Below are 17,617 nucleotides of genomic sequence, written 5' to 3'. Positions count from 1 at the left end.
GGAATTGGATGCTTTCAATAAACTTCCCTGGCTCCATGCCTCCGCACCCTCCCCAGTGGAAGATCTTTCTAGATGCACATCTCCTCCCCTTCCCTCCTCTTGGCCCCACCGTGCGCTCCTGATGCCTATGGGGCCATGGTCTTCCTTGCTTCCTTGATCTGGAATTCAGACCTTTCCTGGGGGGCCCCGTCGCCCTCTGCAGCTGCATCTCACACCTCGACTTTCTCAGCCGCGCGGTGCCCTCTCGCTCCTCACGCCGAGCTTTCTAAAGCTGTCCCTTCTGCTGGGAACGCCTGCTCCCATCCCTGGTAGGCCCCTGCCCCCTCATCTTGCAGACTCAGTGTCTGAGCTTGTTCATGCTGGGCCTTCCAGCCTGGGGTCTAGAGCCCCGCACTGCACTCGTGGGTGTAGGCAGCTGCCTTCCCTGGCCTCACCCAAATGCATTCCTCCAAGACAGATTCCATCCGAGCCACCTCCAGTCTCCAGGCTGCTCATGTAGCAGGTGCTCAGGGAGGTTTGAGCCAATGAAAAAGACTCCCTGCTTCAAGCAGGAAATGCATGGGGCCAGCGTGAGGCACAGGAGGTTAAGCGGCTGTCTGTGATGCTGGCATCCCATCAAGAGTGCTGGTTCTAGTCCCAGCTGCTCCACTTCTGATCCAGGGAAGGCAGCAGAGGATGGCCCAAGTGCTTGGGCCCCTGCCACCCATGTGGGAGACCCGGGTAGGTTTCCAGACTCCTGGCTTCAGCCTGGCCCAGGCCGGACTGTTCTGTGACCATTTGGGGAGTGGACTAATGGATAGAAGATTCATTCATATTCTCTCTCTCTCACTCTCTCTCCTCTATCCTCTCTCACCCTGCCTTTCAATATTTTTTAATAAGAAGGAAATCCAGAGAGCAGACGTCTAACCCAGCAGTTGGGATGCCCACGTCTCACATGGGCACACCTGTGATACCGGACCCAGGTTCAGGGGTTCACTCGCGAACAGATATTGACAAGAAGCCGATGTGCATTGCAACCCAGACAAGGTCAGTTAGAGGCTTATGGTCTCATAAAGGGAGACCGCACAGCGGAGAGAGGTCCTGCTGGGTGGCTCCATGGTGGGAGCTGGGCAGGGGTCTTTATTAGTCGGGGAGGTGTGGTGGTTCTCCCTCGGCACACAGCACCTCCAGCCGCACCTGGTCTGGGGCTCTGCACGTGAGCTGCTGGGCTTCTCACACATGGCACGCTCACTACCGCCACCCCAGAGGGTCCCATCTGGGCCACAGGGGGTCTTCTGCAGTTAGGGTCTGGACACACTTTGCTCCTGGTTGGTCTGGAGCCAGAAATGATGGATACATGGCAGGTGGGAAGGCGCTTGAGTGAGTGAGCCCGGGTCTATCCTGTCTCACCTGGGTTCGGCTCCTGGCTCTGGTTCCAGCTTCCTGTTAAGGCGGATCCTGAGAGGCCACGGTGATGGCTCAAGGTGTCTGGCTGTGGCCACCAATGTGGGAGACTTGGATTGAGTTCCTGGATCCCGGTGTATGTCCTTGGCCAGTCCCATCTGCTGTGGGCATTTGGGAAGTGAACAAAACAATAGAGCGCTCTCTCTTCCTGTCTCTGTGCCTCGCAAATACATACATACATGTTTCAGAAAGAAGAGATAGGGGCCGACACCGTGGCACGGTAGGTTAATCCTCTGCCTGCTGCACCAAGTGCTTGGGCCCTGCACCCCATGGGAGACCAGGAGAAGCACCTGGCTCCTGCCATCGGATCAGCGCGGTGTGCCGGCCGCATCGCGCCGGCCGCGGTGGCCGTTAGAGGGTGAACCAACGGCAAAAAAGGAAGACCTTTCTCTCTGTCTCTCTCTCTCACTGTCCACTCTGCCTGTCAAAAAAAAAAAAACTTTTTTAAAGATTTATTTATTTATTTGAAAGTCAGAACTACACAGAGAGAGGAGAGGCAGAGAGAGAAAGAGACAGGTCTTCCATCTGATGGCTCACTCCCCAACTGGCCACAACAGCCGGAGCTGCGCCAATCCGAAGCCAGGAACCAGGAGCTTCCTCCTCCGGGTCTGCCACGTGGGTGCAGGGGCCCAAGGACTTGGGCCATCTTCTACTGCTTTCCCAGGCCACAGCAGAGAGCTGGATCAGAAGAGGAGCAGCGGGGTCACAAACCATTGCCCATATGGGATGGCAGCGCCTCAGGCTAGGGCATCAACCCCTTGTGCCATACAACAGCCCCATAACTTTTTTTTTTTTTAAAGGAATGCATTTCTCCATCCGCGGTAGCTGTCCAGTGATGGTGTGGGAGTGAGGGAGCAGAAGCAACAGAGAAGCTGGGCCAGGCTTGCAGCTTCTGGGAGATGCTGAGCAGAGCTCTTCCACCTGGGCTGGGACAGAACCCCAGGCTCAATCTAGACCCAGCAGTGCGGTCTGAGACTCTAGGTGTTTGCAAAGCTCTGTGCATGGTTTGTCCTCTACGTGTGGTCTGCTCTGAGAGCCCCCAAGCTGAGCTGCCTGAAAAGGAAGCAAAATGGCCACGCGGCCTTCTGGGAGCGGCTGGAAGGGCCGGGGAGCTGGCGGTCTCTGAGGTTGGCGGTTCTGCTGCATCAGCCCGGCACTCATCCTTGGAGAGTGCAAATCCCACTTGGTCCCGTAATAGGAACACCGGTGCTGACGCAGCAGGCAGACGGGAGCCCAGGCTGCAGCAGGGCCAGGAGGCAGGCGCAGGCACTCAGCACCAGCCCCTGCTCGGAGCCTGCGGACAGGCCGAGGAGAGAGGGGCTGTCCCCACCGGGGCCTTCAGCAAGCAGAGATGACACAGCAGCATCGGGCCTGCATCGTGTTCGACCGGCTGCCTTCCCCGTCTGACTGCGGTTGGGGCTGGCAAACTGGAGCAGCCTGCAGAGGGACCCTCGTCCAGTAAGGGAGGCCCTTATGGCTGCTGGCCACCTCCAGCCACAAGCTGTTTGCCCACTGAGCTCTCTCTCATGCCGGGGGCCAGCCCTCATGTCCCCAGTCCTTTCTCCCCGGTAGAATTAGAGCCCTTGCTCCTCCCCCAGCAGGCTTTTATATGTGAGGCCAACGTGTGTGAGCCCTTTGGTCTCCACATCGCACAGTCCCCAGGAGAGACAGCAGGTTTTTTTTTGTTTGTTTGGTTTTTTTTTTTTTTTTTTTATCTTTTATTTAATGAATATAAATTTCCAAAGTACGTCTCATGGGTTACAATGGCTTTCCCCCCCATACCGTCCCTCCCACCCACCACCCTCCCCCCTCCCACTCCCTCTCCCCCTCCATTCACATCAAGATTCATTTTCGATTATCTTAGTATACAGAAGATCAGCTTAGTATACCTTAAGTAAGTATTTCAACAGTTTGTTCCCACACAGAAACATAAAGTGAAAAATAATAGATTGTTTGTTTGTTTTTGACAGGCAGAGTGAACAGTGAGAGACAGAGACAGAGAGAAAGGTCTTCCTTTGCCATTGGTTCACTCTCCAACGGCTGCTGCAGCCGGTGCACCACACTGATCCGATTGATCTGATGGCAGGAGCCAGGTGCTTCTCCTGGTCTCCCATGGGGTGCAGGGCCCAAGCACTGGGGCCATCCTCCACTGCACTCCCTGGCCATAGCAGAGAGCTGGCCTGGAAGAGGGGCAACCGGGACAGAATCCGGTGCCCCAACCGGGACTAGAACCCAGTGTGCCGGCGCCGCAAGGTGGAGGATTAGCCTAGTGAGCCGCGGCGCCGGCCTTGAGACAGCAGGTTCTGTCCACCAAACACCATCAGCTCCGGAAGCCGAGGATCACGTTTCTCACACGTGAACTTTGGGGGACACGCTCGGACCTTGGCAGGAAGCCACGTGGCTGATGAGGACTCCGCGACACAGCAAGGTCCAGGAACCTGCCGGGTCGCGAGGCGAGTAAGAGAAGGGGTTGGATGGCAAACCCGTGCGTGCGTCTCCACCCAGGAGTCCCCCTCAGCGGGAATTTCTGCTTTGTTGACCGCTTTTCAGAACCACGGAAAGCACACCTATGTGCACATCTCGTCTCAAAAAAAAATATAGATAGATAGATAGATAGATAGATATTTTAATTTGAAAGGTGGAGACACACAGAGAGAGGGAGAGACAGAATGAGAGAGTGATCTTCCATCTGCTGATTCATTCCTCAGATGCCCACATTAGCCAGGCCTGGGTTCAGGCTGAAGCCAGGAGCCTGGAGCTCCCAGCGGAGCCTCCCACATGGCTGGCAGGGGCCCAAGTACTCAGGCCATCGTCTGCTGACTTCCCAGGTACATTCATAAGAAGCTGGGTCAGAAGCAAAGTAGCTGGGACTCTGATTCAGGATGCAAGCATCACCTGGGTTTATTTTATTGCTGGTTCACTCCCCAAATGGCTGCAATGGCCAGAGATGGTCCTGACTGAAGCCAGAAGCCAGGAGCTTCTTCCAGGTCTCCCATGTGGGTGCAGGGGTCCAAGCGCTTGGGCCATCTGCTGCTGCTTCCCCAGGTGCATCAGCAGGGAGCTGGATGGGAAGTGGAGCAGCTGGGACTTGAACTGGTGCTGATATGGGATGCTGGCCCTGTAGGTTGTGACTTTACCCACTAGCCTACAGTGCCAGCTCCCGGAGTTTATGTCTAACCGCATCTGTGGAAGGATGCACACACAGAAAGGCGGGCAGGGTGGGAGGGGACAGAGGGCTCACTCATGGCACAAGAAGAGGTGCGGTCTGGATGCGGGGTGGGGTGGGAGGGTGAGTCAGTGTCAAGGTTCTGCTGGAAACCGAGGGAGAGCAGTTTGCAGGTGCACTGTGGCCGCTGCAGCCATCCTAGGCTCAGAGCCAGCACAGCAAACAGAGCGCTGGACACCCGGTTCCCCCAGTGGCTTGGCGAACAATCTGAAACCAATGACACCTTTTCGCTGCATCTCTGTCCCTCCTGTGCAAAATGAGAAATCACTGATCCACCTACTCGAAACTAGCCCCTTGGGTGAATTCTGAAATTTTTTTTAATTAATTTATTTGAAAAGCAGAGTTGGGGGGAGGGAGAGACTGAGAAAGGTCTTCTGTCTACTGGTTCACTCCCCAAGTGGCCACAATGGCCCAAATGGCCAGGAGTTCATTCTGGGTCTCCCATGTGGGTGCAGAGGCCCAAGCACTTGGCCATCCTCTGTTGCTTTCCCAGGCACATTAGCAGGGAGCTGGATCGGAAGTGGAGCAGCCAGGACTCGAAATGGTGCCTATATAGGATATGGCCCTGTGGGTGGCAGGCGGTTTAACCCGCTACGCCACAAAGCCAGCCCCAAATTCTGAAACCTGTCTTCCTGCTGTCACCGAAACCATCTGAACGCCAGTTACGCCGCAGATGAGAAGCATCCAGTGATGTCCTGGGGATTTCCTGGCTGTGAGTGACAGCTGGGGAATTTCCGGGGTTCTAAGTGTGGGGGAGGGGAGGATAAGTAAGAAGTTCCTGAGAGGCACCAGGGGTTAGAAAGGTGGGATCTGGCTGGCGCTGCGGCTCAGTAGGCTAATCCTCCGCCTTGCAGCGCCGGCACACCAGGTTCTAGTCCCGGTCAGGGCGCCAGATTCTGTCCCGGTTGCCCCTCTTCCAGGCCAGCTCTCTGCTGTGGCCAGGGAGTGCAGTGGAGGATGGCCCACGTGCTTGGGCCCTGCACCCCATGGGAGACCAGGAGAAGCACCTGGCTCCTGGCTCCTGCCATCAGATCAGCACGGTGCGCCGGCCGCAGCGTGCTGGCCACGGCGGCCATTGGAGGGTGAACCAATGGCAAAAGGAAGACCTTTCTCTCTGTCTCTCTCTCTCTCACTGTCCACTCTGCCTGTAAAAAAAAAAGAAAGAAAGAAAGAAAGAAAGAAAGAAAGAAAGAAAGAAAGAAAGAAAGAAAGAAAGAAAGAAAGAAAGAAAGAGAAAGATGGGATCTGATTTGCATTTCGGAACATCCACTCTGACAGCTGGGATTCAGAGTGTATTTGGGGGAGAGGGGAGGGCCAGAGCTGTGGCACAGCAGGTTAAGCCGCTTCCTGCAGAGCTGGCATCCCATATCGATGCAGGTTTGAGTCCTGGCTGCTCCACTTCCAATCCAGCTCCCTGCTAATGCACCTGGGAAAGCAGCTGAGGATGGCCCAAGTGCTTGGGCTGGATCCTGCACCCACATGGGAGACCCGGAGGAAGCTCCTGGCCGTTGCAGCCATTTGAGGAGTGAACCAGCAGATGGAAATCACTGTCTCTTCTTCTCTCTCTCTGTAACTCTACCTTTTAATTTTTATTTATTTATTTATTTATTTATTTATTTTTGACAGGCAGAGTGGACAGTGAGAGAGAGAGACAGAGAGAAAGGTCTTCCTTTTGCCATTGGTTCACCCTCCAATGGCCGCCGTGGCCAGCACGCTGCGGCCGGCGCACCGTGCTGATCTGATGGCAGGAGCCAGGAGCCAGGTGCTTTTCCTGGTCTCCCATGGGGTGCAGGGCCCAAGCACCTGGGCCATCTTCCACTGCACTCCCTGGCCACAGCAGAGAGCTGGCCTGGAAGAGGGGCAACCGGGACAGAATCCGGTGCCCCGACCGGGACTAGAACCCGGTGTGCCGGCGCTGCAAGGCGGAGGATTAGCCTAGTGAGCCGCGGCGCCGGCCTAACTCTACCTTTCAAATAAATAAATCTTTGAGAGAGAGAAAGAGAGAGGGGGAATTGAGTGGAAAGCCATTGGAAGGTTCCTGTAGTAGCCCCAGGAGGAGGAGGTGGGGGTTGGGTCAGGGCAGTGGTGGTGGACACGGGAGGAGGAGATGGCCAGAATGACTCCCAGGAAAATGGATGCATGGGGCGGTCCCATCTCTGAGATAATGAGCTCCGTTCGGGAAGTGCTGAGTGTGAAAGGGTATCCAGGTGAGATGCGCAGACAGGGGCTGGGAACGGAGATCCGAGGCCTCAGTGGGCAGGGGCTGTGGTTTGAGTGAGCCCCCGGAAGTCCACCGAGCTGGGGCCCGGTGGGAGGTGTTCGGAGACCTCGTGAATGGATTCATGCTTTCCTGGCAGGGATGGGCTCTGTTAGGGGCCCCCCACTCTCCTCTGTGTGGGCCTGCTTCCCTCTGCCTCCTGCCGTGAGTTGAAGGAGCACGGAGCCCTCACCAGAAGTTGAGCAGATACTGGTGCCCTGCTCCTGGATTTTCAGAACCATGAGCCAAAAGAAATTTTTTTTCTATAAAATTTTGTTTTACAAAATCTATTTGAGAGGCAGAGAGACCAACAGAAATTCCATCTTGCTGGTTCACTTCCCCAGGTGTCTGCAAGAGCCAGGGCTGGGCCAGGATAAAGCCAGGAGCCCGGAGCTCCCAACCGGTGTCCCAATCTCTAGGCCAAGCCTGCCCCTGTCTTACGTATCAATTACCTGTCTTGGGTGCTCTGTTAGAGCCACAGAAGACTAAATAAGACAGAAGTGGAGCCTTTGATCACAGAAGAGAAAGCAGCAGGGGCAAGCCAAGGACGACGGACTCACTAGGAGACACGGAGGAGGCATGGGGGGTGGGGGAAGCCAGGGGTCTGTGTGTCTTGTGGACCACAGAAGGACATGGCCCATGGTGTGCTCCACTACAGGGCCAGCCAGATGTCCCCACAAAGAGTCATGTAATGACAGAAGAGAAGGCCATGCATGCATTAGGGCATCTCCATTGACCTTGGCAGGTGCAATTGTTGGGGGAGGGGCCAATTAGAGCCGTTGAGGGTGGGGGGGGTGGGGGGTAGGGAGAAGCATGGAGACTTGCGGAAGAATTGACTGCTCAGGGGAAGCAGGGAGGGGCCGGCCCCAGGCAGCAGGAGGGGTCCATCCGAGTTGGAAGAGCTTCGTTGCAGGAGACCAGAGGGTTAGGGGCTGTGGAGGGGAGAAAGGGGGGAGGGTCAGGAGCGCGGAGAGGGATGGTGTTAGGACCACTGCTGGGCCGGCCGACAGCAGGCAGGCTCCCGGGGAGCTGTTTCTCTGAGCAGTAGATGCTGAAGTCATCTGCTGAGTCACAGGAGGAGGAGGGGAGGCTGCAAACTGGCAGAGCCTCCTCGGGAACGGCCGGGAACAGCCGGAGCGACCGGCCCTTCCGGGACTGCCTGGGCCCGGAGGCCACGTGCTGAGGGCCCTCCGTCTGCCCGGCCCTGGGGTTTTCTCCAGGGGCCCTCAGCCAGCGTGCGTGCGTGCGTGGGAGCAGAGGTCAGAATCAGACTACCCGGAGCGGGCAGGGGGCTTCTACAGCCAAGGGACCGGGGACAGGGAGCCCAGAGGTCAAGGGAGTGAGTGCAGGGACAAGTCAGGCAGGGGCATCAGGGACTGGAGGCCTGAGGGACCCTGAGACAGAGGGGGACAGTGGAGCCAGCCTGCCAGAGGTCAGTGGGATGTCACGGTCTGAGAGCCCCCCAGGACCCACAGAAGCCCCTGGGACGGGGGAGCCAGCTGAAGGAGGGCTGAGGCCCAGGCGTGACAGGTGCATCCTGAGTGGCTCCAGTAGAGGATGCTGGGTCCTGGGGGTGCCGGAACCCCCCAGGAAGAGGTAAGGGTTGGGGAAGGAGGGAAAGTACAGCTAAGAGGCCCCTAGGCGATAGGGGAAAGGGACGGTGCCTGGAGCTGTGGGCCCCGAGCCCCGGGGAAGGGGGCAGGCAGCACAAGCCTAAGGCTTGGACAGCCCCACTTTTCAGTTCTGCCTGGGACAGAGCCCCGCCCCCCAACCCAGCATCTTGCTCTGTAGCCCTGGGCAGCACATCCATCCCTGTGACATGAGGGTGATTCGGGCCTCTTAGGTTCACCCCGAGGCAGGAGTGGAACAAATTGGAGCATGAGCATGGTGCTCCTCTCTTGGTAATTTTGTTTGTTTTATCCAGAGGTTCATGGAGGTGGCTAAAGAGAGGCACCAGGCAGAGGGAAGGCAAGCGTGATTCCTAAGGGCTGGGTGTCCTCCGGTTACTCCTGGCACAGGGCGGGGAGATCTCAGGCAGAGAAAGAAAAAGAGAGATGATTTAAAGAATAATGACAGAGAAGCAGTGTGGAGACAGAGAACAAGAGGGAGAGAGAGAGAGAGGTTCAAGGATCTGACACAGAGAGCGACAGGAAGACAGATTGCTCGAGACACAGACAGGGAGACAAAGTGCTGAGCAGGCTGGCCGGGCGCCCACGACTCGTCCCGGAAACAGCTGGGCTGGACCCAATCAGTGCAGGATGGATGGCTGCCCTGTGAGGGCAGAGGCCACTGCGCCAGGCAGCTGGGCCTCCTCCTCCCTGCAGCAGGAAGTCCCAGCCCAGGGAGCCTGCTTCCCACAGACAGTACAGACAGAAGGAGGGGTGTGCTCAGGGCTTCCCTGGAGCAAGCATGCGGGCGCAGAAGGGGCATCTTAGTCCATTTTCCGAGACTATAATGAGATACTTGGGGCAGAGTAATTTGTAAAGGAAATAGCATTCTTTAAACATTCATTTGAAAGGCCGAGTTATAGAGAGAGAGAGAAAGAGAAGAAGAAGAGGAGGAGGAGGAGGAAGGGGAGGAGGGGGGAGGAGGGAGAGGAGGAGGAGACACAGAGGTTTGTTAGTTTTTTTTTTTTTTTTTTTTTTTTGACAGGCAGAGTGGACAGTGAGAGAGAGAGACAGAGAGAAAGGTCTTCCTTTTGCCGTTGGTTCACCCTCCAATGGCCGCCATGGCCGGCGTGCTGCAGCCAGCGCGCCGCACCTATCCCAAGGCAGGAGCCAGGTGCTTCCTCCTGGTCTCCTATGGGGTGCAGGGCCCAAGCACTTGGGCCACCCTCCACTGCACTCCTGGGCCACAGCAGAGAGCTGGCCTGGAAGAGGGGCAACCGGGACAGAATCCGGCACCCTGACCGGGACTAGAAGCCGGTGTGCTGGCGCCGCAAGGCAGAGGATTGGCCTACTGAGCCGCAGCACTGGCCACAGAGGTTTTCCATCTGCTGGTTCACTTCCGAAATGTCCACAACAGCCAGGGCTGGGCCAGGCTGCATTCGGATCTCCCACGTGGGTGCAGAGATCTGAGCACTTCGGCACCATCTTTCGCTGCCTTCCCAAGGCGCATTAGCAGGGAGCTGGATGGGAAGAGGGGCAGCCGGGGCTGCAGGGGGAGCTGCTGCTGGTTTGGACGCTGGTGGTGGCAGTGGAGATGGTGGGTAGAGGGTGCCTCGTTGACCTGTTAGTATCGGGGCCTCTGGTGCTTTAGGATCAGTGCAGTAGAGCTCCCCCGCCCGGGCTTCCACTTGTTTATTCATTTATTCAACAGATCTGTGAGCACCACCCTGGGCCAGAAATTATGCCCAGTCTCCCAGGGAAAGGAGCTCCTGGCTGACCCAGCCAGGGGATGGGAGGGCAAAGGTGACGCCTGCAAAGGGGCGGTCGCCGACCCCACTGCGGCCTCCCAGCTGCACAGTATTTGCCCATTGTCACGGGTGTTCCTCCGGGGCCCTGTTCTCACCAGGGCCTCGCTCATCTCTTTGCCGCCAGGTTTTCAGTTCTATACAGCAGGTGCAGAGGCTGATGCTCGGAGAAGGGGCTGACCTGCCCAGGTCACCACCACCAGCACCAGCACCAACGCCCTCTGGCACTGTGGGCAGACTAGGAACTGGGCTCCAACCTCCAACCGGCTTCTCTTTCCCCTGCAACGTAGCTGCCCACATTTGGGTTTCTGCAGACTGAGTCCCTCTGTCACCATCAGGGGCGCCTGCTCTCTGCCTGAGTCCAGCTCCACCCTCAAGACTGCCGCATTATTATTAACAACAGCCCACGTCTGCACAGAGCTTCGCAGGCTCCCGCTTGCCCGGGGACTCACAAGCATTGTCTCACTTGAGCCACCTGGCCACACTGGGAAGTGAAACTTACTGTGTCCATTTTGTAAGGGGGGAAAACCGAAGTTCAAGACTATGAAGCATCCATTGAACCACACCAACAGTGTCCAGCTGCTACTGTGCTGGGCTCCATAGACGACAACGTTAAACTTCACAGGGACTCTGTCCCCAAAGAGCGGACCATCTGTAGGATACGATGCGTGTACACTCCAAGCCCTTGTAGGAGACCACAGTGTGGAGACTTTGGAGAAAAACCATGGCGAGCCTCAGGCCATTCCTAGTCCAAGTTCTGGGGAGCTGGACGAGGGAGCATTTAAACTGGGTTTGAACGCTATGGATTGGGGGCTGGCGCTGTGGCATAGTGGGCTAAGCCTCCACCTGCAGTGCCGGCATCCCATATAGGCTCAAGTTTGTGTCCTGGCTGCTTCTCTTCCGATCCAGCTCTCTGCTGTGGTCTGGGAAAACAGTGGAAGATGACCCACGTCCTCGGGCTCCTGCACCCGTGTGGGAGACCTGGAAGAAGCTCCTGGCTCCTGGCTTTGGATTGGTGCAGCTCAGGCCGTTGTGACCATTTGGGGGAGTGAACCAGTGAATGGAAGGCCCTCTCTCTCTCTCTCTCTCTGCCTCTCTGTAACTCTACCTCTCAGATAAATAAATAAATCTGAAGGCCATGTGTTTGGATAGGTGTAGATGGGGAGAAGAAGCACCTGGGCCTGGCCTCTTATCCCATGCAATTATTTGTCTCACCTACCAGACGTTGGAATAAATGAACAGACAAATGAGTGGCACACAGGCAGGATGAGGCCAGGAGGCCTTGGAGAGCAGGAGGGGGTGGAGAGCCGCCATCTGAGACCAAGAACTTGGACACAGCAGGGAAACATGTCATTTCCTCCTTGCTGTAATGGCATCAGGGTTCAGTCCTGGGCTTAGGGACAAAGGAGTGGTGAGTAAGAGCCCTGAGCTACTGGAATGTTTTTGAAAGCTTTTTAAAAATCTATTTTTATTCAAAAGGCAGAGAGATCTTCCATCTATTGGTTTACCACCCTCCTCCCCCAAAATGCCTGCATTAGCCAGGGGCGGGCCAGACAGAAGGCAGGAACCAGGGATTCAGTCCAGGTTTCCCGTATGGGTGAAAGGAATCCAATATTTGCCTCTCAGGGTGCATATCAACAGGCAGGTGGATCAGAAGTGGAGCAGCCAGGACTTGAACCAGGCACTCCCACATAGGATGTCATACAGGTATCCTAAGCAGTGACTTAATCCCTGTGCCAAACGCCTGTCCCTGGTGGAGGCACCTTTAGGAGGTGGTGCCTAGAGGCTGGTGCTGTGGCCTAGTGGGTCAAGCTGCCACCTGTGGCGCCAGCATCCTATATGGGCGCTGGTTTGAGTCCTCGCCACTCCACTTCCAATCCAGCTCCCTGCTGATGCATCTGGGAGAGCAGCAGAAGATAGTCCAAGTTTTTGGGCCCCTGCACCCATGTGGGAGACCCAGAAAAGGCTCATGGCTTCAGCCTGGTCCAGCCCTGACTGTCATAGCCATTTGGGGAGTGAGCGAGCTGATGGAAGCCCCCCAAACTTTGCCTTTCAAATAAATAAATATTTTTTAAAAAAGAAATTTTGAACTTAAAAAGAGGTGGGGCCTAGTGGGAAGTCATTAGGTAACCGGGGGGTGTGCTCCTAATGGTACTACAGGTTCCTGTCTCACTTATGTGCATCTGCCAGTAGGATGCCACCCACAGTCAGGCCCTCACTAGAGGCTGAACACAGGGATCTTGGACTTTCCACCTCCAAAATTGTGAGCCAAATTAACCCCTTTCCAGGGCTGGCACTGTGGCACAGTGGCTTAAGCCACTTCCTGCCACCCATAGCAGAGATCAGAGGGAGTTCCTGGCTCCAGGCTTTGGCCTGGTCTGGCCAGTGCTATGGTGACCATTGGGGGGAACAGAAGTGAATGGAAGGTCCCGATCTCTCTCTGTTACTCTGCCTTTCAAATAAATAAATACTTCTTTTTAAAAAAAAATTCATGGAAAAAAGGTATTATGCAAAAAAATGCATGGATTTCAAAACATTTGCACTAAAATGAACTTATCATTGCATTTTCCACGAATATTTTGAAACGCTCTTGCAACGCTGATGCAACCACTGGTCTGCCTGCCAGCTGGACAGACCTGGCTCTAGGCGAGCAGGCCCTTGGTTTGCCCTGGGAATGGCCTTGCCACCCTGCTGGCACAAGGAAGGGGTTCCTACATCTCGTTGAGTAGCCCGCTGAGCTGCACCACAAACACACCAGGAAGCAGCAGGTGCAGAGGTTGGGCCTGGGTGGAGACAGAGCTTCCGGGCTACACCCAGAAGAGCGACCCTCTGGATGGCTCAGCCTCCCAGATCCAGAAACCCCCTCCCAGCCTTGCACACCTCTCAGAGCCCCTCACTGGCTGGCGGGCATTGGGCACTGCAGTTCGGAGGCCGGAGTCCCCACCCCGCTTCTGACTGCAACCACGGGTTCAAGTAGCTGACCCCTGCCACCCACGTGGGCAACTTCAGCCTCGCCCTGCGCCAGCCAGCCATCGTGGTCATCCTCCGTGTGACCCCTGCACCGGCCCCCGCACCTTTGCTGGGTGCTTCCAGGCGCAGCTGGCTGTGTTAGTCTCAGTCCAGTGCGCGTGGGGGTCGGCTTCCCTCCTCATCCCGGTGTCCCTGAGAATTGGATTCCGGTCAGTCCTGCCCTCTGTGGAGGACAGCCAAGGGCCCAGCCCGAGCCTATAGGAGAGGGATGGCAAACACAGAAACGGTCGCCTACACCGCAAGCTTTAACAGAGAGCTTCTCGACCTTTCCGTCCTGTCCCAGCGCAGGCCGCAAACCGACACACCGGGCGGTCCAGCAGCCCGCGACCCCGCCCAGGCCACTTCGCTGCCCGCCGAGGGGCGCGGCCGGAGAGGAGGATTCGCAGGGCGCAGAGGGCGTCGCCTTCGCCCTCGACCCCGCCCCACCCGCCCTCTGCAGCTTCCTGTGATTGGCTGCCCCAGCTCCCAGGCTCTCCAATCAGAAAGCGGCTGCGGTGCCAGAGGCGGGGCCCCCGAGGGAGGGTGGGGGGGGTCTCACCCCCGCAACAGGCTCCACCTCCTCCCCCGCCCCCGCCCCGCCCCGCCCTGCGCGGAGGCCGTGACTCAGCAGGAAGGAGCGACCGGACTGGGCCGGAAAGGCCGCACCCGGCCACGCCCACGCGGTGCGGGCCGCGGGCCGCGGGCCGCCTGGGGCGGGGGTCCCGGGGGTGCTGCGCGGGCCGCCTGGGGCGGGGGTCCCGGGGGCTGCTGCGCGGGCCGCCTGGGGCGGGGGTCCCGAGGGCTAGTCCCGCTTGTGGAGAGATAAGGGATGGCGGCAGGTGGGCAGTCCCCGCGCGTGACCCCGAGCAGCCCCTACAGCTGGAGCTCCCCCGGCGCCCCCTCGGGGGTCCTGAGGAGAAAGGAGCCGGAGCCTGGAGTGTGGCTGCCCTGGAGGAACAGCTTCCGGCCGAAAACGGGGCGTCCCTGCTCCACTTCCCGCCAGTGCTGGCTCGGGTCGTGGGTCCCGGCCACCCGCGTGGGAGACCCAGGTGGAGTTCTGGCTCCTGGCTTCTGCCTGGCCCACTCTCGCTTTCTGTAACTCTTCCTTTCAAATTAAAAAAAAAAAAAAAGTAAAGATAGAATTAGCACCACATGGGGCCAGTGCTGTGGCTCAGTGGCTAAAGCCACACCTGCGACGCCAGATCCCATGCGGGCACCGTTTCAAGTCCCGGCTGCTCCACTTCCCATCCAGCTCCCTGCTAGTGCCCCTGGGAAAGCAGCGGGAGACGCCGGAGTTGCCTGGGTCCCTGCACCCACGTGGGAGACCCCAAGAAGGTCCCTGGCTTCTGTCTGGCCCAGCCCTGGCCTTTATGGCCATTTGGGCAGTGAACTAACAGATGGAAAATATCTCTCTGTAACTGCCTTTCAAACAAATAAAATCAATCTTTAAAAAGAGAATTACCACCCTATGACTCAGCAGCACTGCTCCTGGGTATATACCCACGATAACAGAAAACAGGGTTGTTGGTTTTTTTTTTTTCCCTCTAAGATTCATTTATTTATTTGAAAGAGTTACAGAAAGACAGGGAGAGAGATCTTCCATTTGCTGGTTCACTCCCCAGATGGTCATTAATGGCCAGCTGCCTGAAACCAGGAGCCTGGAGCTTCTTCCAGGTCTGCCCCGTAGGTAGCAGGGGTCCAGGCACTTGGGCCATCTTCTGCTGCTTTCCCAGGCCATTAGCAGGGAGCTGGATCAGAAGTGGAGCAGCCGGGACAGGAACTGGCGCCCATGTGGGATGCCGGCGACGCAGGTGGTGGCTTTACCCGCTACACCACAATGCTGGTCCCGAAAGCAGGTTGTTGACCAGATACTTGTACATCCGGGTCTGTGGCAGCACGAGCCACATAGTGAAGAGGTGGAAACAGCCCAAGAGCTGTGGTTTCAGCGTGATTTGGTTCCCAAACTCATGCAGGACATTAAACCCCAAGGTGGCCAAGAGATGGAAACAGTCAAATTATGCTGTTCAGGAGGTGGACCTGGAGGGGAGTCCGTGGGTCCTTGGGGACTGCCAGCCGGAAGTCGTTGTCCTGAGACGACTCAGGTTGGTTATAGAAAAACCTCAAGCCGGCGCCGCGGCTCACTAGGCTAATCCTCCGCCTTGCGGCGCCGGCACACCGGGTTCTAGTCCCGGTCAGGGTGCCGGATTCTGTCCCGGTTGCCCCTCTTCCAGGCCAGCTCTCTGCTGTGGCCCGGGAAGGCAGTGGAGGATGGCCCAAGTGCTTGGGCCCTGCACCCCATGGGAGACCAGGAGAAGCACCTGGCTCCTGCCTTCAGATCAGCGCGATGCGCCGGCCGCGGCGGCCATTGGAGGGTGAACCAACGGAAAAGGGAGACCTTTCTCTGTCTCTCTCTCTCACTGTCCACTCTGCCTGTCAAACAAACAAACAAACAAACAACCTCAGATGTCCCAGCCAGTCTCTCTCTCAGCTTCCTGGCTCGCCACTCAGCCATCCGCCACCAGCCACCCTCATCAGAGCCCAGATCTAGGGGTCACCTGATCTTGGATCTGAACCTCCAAAACTGAACTAAATAAACTTTTCCCTTTATTAATAGCCCAAGATATTGTGTTGCGATAAGGAAAAAAGTTGACTGATACTCTTAAGTGTTCTCCAACCAGTGAGTGGATAAACTCAATTTGGCGGATCCAGCTGATGGAATATGATTTTGTGATGAAAAGGATGAAGCGCTGATGCGTGCTACCTTACGGGGGCACCGTGGAGTCACTGATGACACAGAAAGGCACCCACTCGCGGGTCCATTTCACCGAAGTGTCCTGAAGAGTTCTACAGAACGTGACTCATCAGCCGGCCCCGTGGCTCAATAGGCTAATCCTCTGCCTGTGGCACCAGCACACTGGGTTCTAGTCCCGGTTGGGGCGCCGGATTCTGTCCCAGTTGCTCCTCTTCCAGGCCAGCTCTCTGTTGTGGCCCGGGAGGGCAGTGGAGGATGGCCCAGGTCCTTGGGCCATGTACCTGCACCTGGCTTCTGGCTTCAGATTGGCACAGGGTGCCGGCCACAGTAGCCATTTGGGGGGTGAACCAACAGAAGGAAGACCTTTCTTTCTGTCTAATTCTGCCGGTCAAAAAACAAAAAACAAAAAACAAAAAACCTGTGACTCACCAGAGTTCCGGAAGGAGGTGAGAACTGGGAGTCACTACCAAGAAGTATGAGTTGAGTGCGTGTGTGCACGGAAGGTGATAAAATTCTCTGGAGTTAGTGACGGTTGCATAACCATGTGGAGGGATAACAGCCACTGCATTGTGTAACTCCTATCCAAGGTGAATTCTGAGGGCTGGCATTGTGGTACAGTTAGGCCTTCTGGGAGTGAACAGCAGGTAGAAGACCTCACTCCTCTGTCTCTCCTTCTGTCCCTCTGCCCTTCAAGTAAACAAATATCTCTTAAAAAAAAAAAAAAACAGGGGGAGGGTTGGCACTGTGGTGCAGCGGGTTAACGCCCTGGCCTGAAAGCGCCAGCATCCCATATGGGTGCTGGTTCAAGTCCTGGCTGCCCCTCTTCCGATCCAGCTCTCTGCTGTGGCCTGGGAAAGCAGTAGAAGATGACCCAAGTGCTTGGGCCCCTGCACCCACGTGGAAAACCCGGAAGAAGCTCCTGGCTCCTGCCTTCAGATCGGCACAGCTCCAGCGGTTGCGGCCAATTGGGGAGTGAACCATCAGATGGAAGATCTCTCTCTCTCTCTCTCTGCCTCTCCTCTCTCTGTGTAACTCTGACTTTCAAATAAATAAATCTTTAAAAAAAAATAAAAAGAGGGGGGTGAATTTTATGCTATGTGAATTATAGCTCAATACAACTGTTATTTTTAAAAAAATACAATGAGCAAAAAAGGCATTTTAGCAGGGGCCTCGCAAACCAGGGAGGAGAAAGGAGGAGGTTGAGGGGTGAGAAGGACGAGAAGGAAGGTCCCAGTGTCAGGAGAGGCCGTCAGGGGTAAGAGAAGTTATCTGCAGATGGTGATGACAGTGGGGGTATGGTGGGATGTGTGTGTGAATACACAAGGGCTTTTTAAAAAATGTATACAGCAGGTGGACATTTGACCTGGCAGTTACGACACCCACACCGGGTGCTGGACGATTCTGCGCCCGAGTCCAGCTTCCTGCTAATGCAGGCCCTGGGAGGCAGCGAGCGATGGCTCCAGTCGCTGGGTCTCTTCCGCCCATGTGGGAGACCCTGATAGATATCTGGGCTCCCCA

At 56.6% G+C, this 17,617-nt stretch overlaps 1 long non-coding RNA gene across 1 annotated transcript; it reads left to right on the top strand.

Moving 5' to 3' along the window:
• Positions 1–8,039: 8,039 nt before the first annotated feature.
• LOC138847003 (uncharacterized) lies at positions 8,040–11,472 on the top strand. The gene is made up of 2 exons (XR_016225841.1): positions 8,040–8,185; positions 10,466–11,472. It is a non-coding gene; the product is annotated as an uncharacterized LOC138847003 (long non-coding RNA).
• Positions 11,473–17,617: the final 6,145 nt, after the last annotated feature.

This window comes from Oryctolagus cuniculus, chromosome 19 (assembly GCF_051225735.1).
Source record: "Oryctolagus cuniculus isolate XC-2025 breed Fujian yellow rabbit chromosome 19, ASM5122573v1, whole genome shotgun sequence".
Classification (NCBI taxonomy): domain Eukaryota; kingdom Metazoa; phylum Chordata; class Mammalia; order Lagomorpha; family Leporidae; genus Oryctolagus; species Oryctolagus cuniculus.
Note: the sequence above shows the minus strand (reverse complement) of the source record. Positions and strands in the feature narration are given on the sequence as shown.